The following is a 7,269-nucleotide window of genomic DNA, read 5'->3' on the forward strand; positions in this document are numbered from 1 at the left end:
ACATTTATGATAGGATTGAAAAATCAAACTAAATTTGTGCCAAATATAATGGAAATGATATTTTTAATATAGATAAGACTTGTCTTTACTATAATATGATTCCGTCAAAATCATTAACAACTCCTGATAAAACTAAAGATAATTTTAATAAACCAACCATATTTTGAAAATGTTAAAAAATATAAAGAAAGAATTACAATTGTTTTCTGTTGTAATTCAGATGGGAGCAAAGAACTCTGTCCACTTGTGATTGGAAATCTAATAATCCGCTTTGTTTTAAAGGCTTCAATTATCATTTATATTCGGATTACAGATTTAATACTAAATCATAAATGACATCAATGATATTTCAAGATTAGATAAATGGGTTGGATAATCAAATGAGATGTGGGGGAAAAATACTTCTAATTATGGACGACTGTCCATGTCACATTATTCCGACGTTATCGAATATTGAAGTGCACTTTTTGCCTCTAACAACAAGTCACTTACAACCATTGGATTCCGGAATGATGCATAGTTTTACGACACATTACCGAAAACTACGGCTAAAAATTCGAGAAAAGAAATTGTTGATCAAAATCAATTGAGTCAACTGATTTCAACATTGAATATTAATGATGAGATGGATGTCAACGTATATGTTTATCAATTAAAGACGTCATTTAAAAATCAGTCCTTAATATTAAAACCGGTGGAAAAGTACGGGAATTTTAAAAGAAAATATCCAATTAGTCACTACAAAAGAAACCTGTGAAAAAATAGAATTCAGATTGAGAATTTAATTTTTAAATATCGAAAACACATTAGGAGTGTAAATATTGTCAGTTTTTGGTAACTAACAAGATCGCAAAAAAGGGAAAACCATTTACTAACGTGAACATATCAATTCATGTTTTATTAAATCTGCGAAGAACTATTTTACGAATTTTGAAATAAGAAAGAAATTATTAATAAGATAATAAATATAACTTAATCTTTGAAGAAATTAGGAATCATATTTCTCATTAATGAGACTAATCAATTTTATTTTTTAATGAATTCTTAAATATTATAAAATTTTAGTTGTAAATTTTGTTTTTTATGAAAGGTCCTAGTGATTACTCCTATTGATGGATTAAGAAAGATGCCAACAAACCCCCATTCATTGGTAGTTATCATCAGTAATGTCGACGACTCTGAATCCACTTGGATATCTCATGTCGATGCTACTAAGAAGAGGATGGCTCCTCAATTTGTCTGAATTTCCAAGAATGTGAAAATTTGGCTTTTTGCCAAAAGTATTTACCGACTGGAATGAAAATCCCAAAATCTGCTTCTTTGGTGGACACTTATTGCTTTGTCCCTGGGCTAATTTCAAAACCAATTAGGTAAATGCGCAAAAAGCTCTCTAAAAATATAAAAAGATAAACGGAAAATCCCTGGAAGATTCTGCAGAACCACCTTAACAATCTCGAAAGTTGGCTCTCGCTAAATCGACTATCAACGAGTCCGGAAAAATCGGTCACCACGCTTATGACTTCAGCAAGGAAGCTTGGGAAAACGGTGGTGAACCTGTATCTAAATAACATGGAAATCCCGTTCAAAAAATCCCAGAAAATCCTCGGGGTGACTTACGACAGTCATATGTCTTTCTCTCAACAAGTCGGTAATATTACCACTAGCTGCATGAAGAAACTGAACATCTTGAAAGTGTTTCTCCGAAAATGCAGACAGTGGGTCAGCTTCCCCGCACGACAAGCATTATATCGGCAATTCATCGAACCCTCCCTTAGCTATGCTTGTGAGGCGTGGGGAGGGTTTATCAGTGGAACGAACCGCGCTAAAATCGAGAAAACTCAAGATCGCTTCCGAAAAGCACTACAAGGACCGAAGGAACATTTACTCATCGCCCCATTCAATGAAATCTTGAGAAGAAACCTCGGGGCTACAGGGCCTAAAACACCACCACCACGCCCTCACAGAAATTGTGCCGGGACAAGGGAGGAGCATCGGGCAAAGTTGAGGACCCTCCTCAGAGAAGCCGGGATCACCTGATTAATTAGTTTTATGTTTTGGAAGGTGATCTTGATTCTAATAATAATAATAACACCGTGATTTAATACGTCAGGTCACACTATCTCAGGAAGAATTGGAAATTATCAAATAATGAAAGTTAAATGAAGAAGATTTGAGTGTCTTTGATAACAAGAGCAAGTCCTAGCGAATGCGGCTTAATAGAATAGCCAGGTCAATTGTCTTTAAGGATAAAATTTTTTACATTTTCGTTGATGATTAGTGAATACCAAACCAGAGATCACGCCCATCATTTCAAACACACCAAGTGTCAGATTTAGTCAATTTACGACGTTATTCGTAGATAAACGACCCATATTCACGAGTTTTATAATATTAATAAGTAGCTAGGTAGTACATGTGATAAATTCTTTTTCAAAATATGCCGTGGTTGAGGTTATTAGAACGAAATCTGCAGATGAAGTGGCTTCTAGCTTAAAACGGATTATTTATTTTTTGGACCACCTATCTTTAAACGGAAAAGAATTTAAGAAATCCAAGATGGAAAAACTATTCGAGAAATATAATATTTGACACATATTTGGATGACCACGAAACCCTTGGGTACAGGGACAAATAGAAAGGTGTTTTCTGTATTAATTAGTTTTAGATTTAACAAGAGTGTAAAAGGTTGGATTTCATTACTGAATGAATTTCAAGTTGGATTTCATTACTGAATGAATTTCAAGTTGGATTTCATTACTAGTGAATCAAAAAATTGTTTTGGACGTTATGTCAATATTATCAAAAATATTGTCGAAGATTATAATCACATTATAAAGGGCTACGCGAATTGGTGATTCATGTGTGAACTTTTGTAACATTTGCAACACTTACAACAGTCGAAAACGTTGGATATACTGTATGACCAAGAGATAAATGTCTGCTATTTCCACATGGAATTGTTAATCATGCCCGGGAATAAACCAAAGCAAAACAGTATATTTCCGAACATTTCTGACCGGTTGCCATCCGACCCTATTTCCATACTGAAGCTCATATCGGATAGGCGCAAATCTGCAACATATGTCTCAAAGGCAGCACGAGCAACTACGGCCGATGCTCTATCGACATGCATTCACGCTGCGAACTTGTCTAAGGACGAACAGGACTGGATCCGTCTTCTGAGATTTATCCCTGGGCTCTCGGTGCCTCTATGAAATCTGATCGAGACATCTTTAGCCACCCGAATAAAGAAAAACATCCACTCCTTCATGGCTCGGAAATACTACTCAGACTCCAATGGATGACCGAGGATCTAATTTCCCAAACCGTAGATAGGCCCGGTACACGTTGTTCAAATCAATTATTTGTCTGATAATTCAACTGCTACAAGGAAATCTACCGGATGCTATTTGTCACATACTCTTCTCTGCCAATCTCATCACTTTCGGCAAAAAATAATATCTTTTTACGTGCACATGATGTTTTTAGCCCAATTCCTCACACAAAGCTAGTATCCTTTCAACCACATTGTAGTGAGCACATACTAAATTTACTTACTATTGTAAAGATGGTAATGTAATGCAAATCTAAGCTCGAAGGTGCTTTTTATAGACAACTTCAGTCTTGTCTGTTATTAAAATCTCTATAATAATGAATTTATAATTATTATAGAATTTTTAATTTGGACAAATGGTAAAAGATAGATCTTCAATTTATCTGAATTTCCGAAAATATCTAAAATTCGCTCATCGCCAAAAGTATTTACCGACTCCTGGCCCAATCGATTCGAAAGTTGATTTTCTTTTTTATGTTTTTAAATAAAAGTCATTATGGTTTATAATCAGTGTTCCCTCTAAGCTGCGCGCGTGCGCGGCCGCGCAGCAGTTTGCACCTTGCTGCGCAGCGAAATTTTTTTCTGCGCAGTAGAAAGTATAATATTAAAAATTGCTATTTTTTTTAATTTTTTATATGAATTTATATATTCTTATTTTCATTTCAAAACGAAAACGTGTCTATAATATTGATATGAGACTTAAGAAAAATTCTCCTTCTTTTAAGCCGGAATGGTTGATAGAGTACGTCGAAACCTTAACACCAGATTCAAAAATTCCCCAACATGTGCAACTGGGTGATATTTTTAGTTTTTCGAAGACTGCGGAGTTGTTTGTAAAATATGTGGCGACGCTAAAGCGACTTGTGATTTTGCGAGTGGAAAAACCTGGGATATATGGAAATTGGATTATCTGAAGAGACATATTACCCATAAAATTCATTCAGATTCAATAATAAAATTAGAAGAATTCGAGCAGGAACTGAATCAGCTGCTTGCTCACAGAGTCTAAGGATGACCGACAGATGAGATTCAAATGAGTGATCGTGCACGAAGTAAAATTGAAAAAGTGAAAATTCTCATTGACAATGTTATTTTGGCTCTCTCCATGAATGCTTCATTACTTTCTGTTATGAATATACATGATCATATGGCAAAATATGTAGAACTTCCTGATAGCTGGCGAAGTAAAAATTATGCATTTGAGTTTGTTGAATGCATCGACTACGTGGTCAAAGAGATATGTATGCAGGAAATTAGAGAGTCTCGGTTCCATACACTCATTGTGGACGAAAGCACAGATATATCCGTAACCAAAATGCTTTATATATATTAAATATCGTCCTACGGGGACAAATTATCACAACAGTTTTTGCTAGCATAATGAAACTTACAAGTTGTGACAGTAATCTATTTTCATTGCAATCAAGAAATTCTACATGACAAACAATCTTGATTTTCAAAAGATGGTAATGGTTACATCAGATGGGGCATCCGTTATGCTAGGGAGAAGAAATGGCGTGGCATCACTGATCCGTGCTGAGGTTCCTCATCTTACTGAACAACATTGCGTCGTTCACAGACAAGATCTAGGGATCGATGATGCATGGAAAAAAAATAATCTTGTGAAAAATATTGAAATATTACTCCGGACTGTTTATACTGTTTTCAGTCGATCAAGTATAAAAAAGCTGCATTTCAGGACCTGGCTAATGTTTTTGTTGAAGATGTCGTTTCATTTAAGCCACTAAATGAAGTGAGATGGATGTCTCGGCGTGAAGATGTTGTTATCAACAACTGGTTATGGAGATACAAATACAGATGAAATCCTATGCTTTATCGAGCATGTTTATCTGCATTTACAAGAAAGATTTCCAGCTGACGAATTAAGAGAATGGGTAGCATTTGACACTCAAGCAATTCAAAATCAGACAAACTTTGAATTTGGAAAAGAGGAGATAATTAAATTAGCGAAAAATATGAAAATTTACTCTCTTCAGAAGTCCCACTCATAAAACTGCAGTCGGAATATACAGATCTCAAGTTTATTTTAAAAGAAAAACTGCACTCTGGTGCTTTGAAAACATTTGAAGATGTAATTTACTATATACTAGCGGAGAAAAAATTTTCAGCCACTGCAACATTTGTGGATATTTGTGGCACATTTCAAGCGTCGAGTGCTGATGCTGAACGTGGATTTAGTTTGATGAACTGTATCAAAACTAAACTACGTAATAGACTTGAGATTGACCATTTGGAGATGATCATGCGAATCAAGTTCTATTTAACAAGTGGGAATACAGTGGATCTTGATCGAGTATACAAATTTTGGATACAAAATAAAAACAGAAGAGAATATCCAATTGACTAGACCTATTTTTTTAACCATTGGTTTTTTAATTGTAAAATTTCCCCCCCCCCCAAAATTTTTTGCACACGTCACTTTATAACGCTGCACAATGCAATGTGCCCAGCGCGCATAGCTACCACTCGCTTAGAGGGAACACTGTTTATAATCCATTTGATTTTGACTTTTATTGAATTCCCTTTAGTACTGGAGCCAGTAGGGCTAGACCGTGGAGACGGAAAACGTCCTGACAGGTCTACATTACAACGTGCTGGCCAGAAGAAAGAATTGGCAATTGACATGCTGATAAAAACAAAAAAGATAGATTAGTCAAATTATAATAATTTCATTAAAAAGATTAAAAGTAAATTATAGAAAAATATATTTAAAAATTTCAAATTAAATTGCAAAAGAATAATTTCAAAAGAAAATGGATTTTAAAGTAATAAAAACAAAATAAATGATAAAATTCAGAAAATTTCAATAATAAAATCATTAAATGAAAGCTTATAATGTTTTATTCCTTCAAAATCAAATTCAAAATAAAAATAAAATTAGTAAAAAAACATCACAAACAATAAGAACAAAAGCGTTTATAAACGTACCAAAAGTTTATTTAGGTAGGCCTCAAAAAATAATCAATTAATAATATAATAAAATAAAATTAAATATTTGTTTATTTCCTAGTGAGATACGTGAATGACCACTTGGCTACGAAACCGCGAGGTTGGAACGGCCTTACGTGCCAAATTATACAATGCTTTTATTAAACCCATACTCTTGTACAACGGAGAACCATGGGGAATATCTGAGTCTGAATCAAAATCTCTTGATGCATTCCATAGAAGACAGTTAAGAATTCTTATTGGCATCAACTGGCCAAGAAAATCAAGAACTCCACCCTATACAATATCTGCAAAGCCAGACCCGTCATGTGGACATTACCGAAGCACGTTGGCGCCTATTGGGCCACATTCTAAGACTCGACCAGGATGTTTATGCTAACTGGCAATGGAATCATATTACGCAAAGGACGAAAGATCTGCGTCCGAGGACGCCCACGAAATACATTACCTATTGTAATCTCAAAAGAACTACAACGCGTTAAAAGACAACTGAAAAATGGAGACGACCTAGATACTCTCAGGAGTATAGCATACAACCGCACATCATGGAAAATTATGACCGAAAAGATAGTCTCATATGTGGCACATGTGGGAACTTAATTAGTTTAAATTACATTATGTTCCTATGACAGTGCTAATAATAATAATAATAGATACGTGAATGCACAATTTGGTTCACGGTTGTCGGCAGATCCTTACATTTTTTGGATTTTCAATTTAATATCTAATAAAATTTCTCTATTTAAATGTTAATTGTTATTTTTGGTGCTAACTTGGAATGTTATTGTAGGTAACTTTCACAAGCACCATCCAAAAACTCAAAGTAAATTATTAACTTAAGGCGTACATTTATCGTGCTGTGATAAGTAAAACCGTGTAAAGTATGCCAGTTGTCTTAGGATATTTAATAACTAACTTAGCTAACTTTACTATAATATCTTATCACAATAAAAATATGAATAACA

The sequence above is a fragment of the Octopus sinensis genome, unplaced genomic scaffold (genome assembly GCF_006345805.1).
Source record: "Octopus sinensis unplaced genomic scaffold, ASM634580v1 Contig00511, whole genome shotgun sequence".
Lineage (NCBI taxonomy): Eukaryota > Metazoa > Mollusca > Cephalopoda > Octopoda > Octopodidae > Octopus > Octopus sinensis.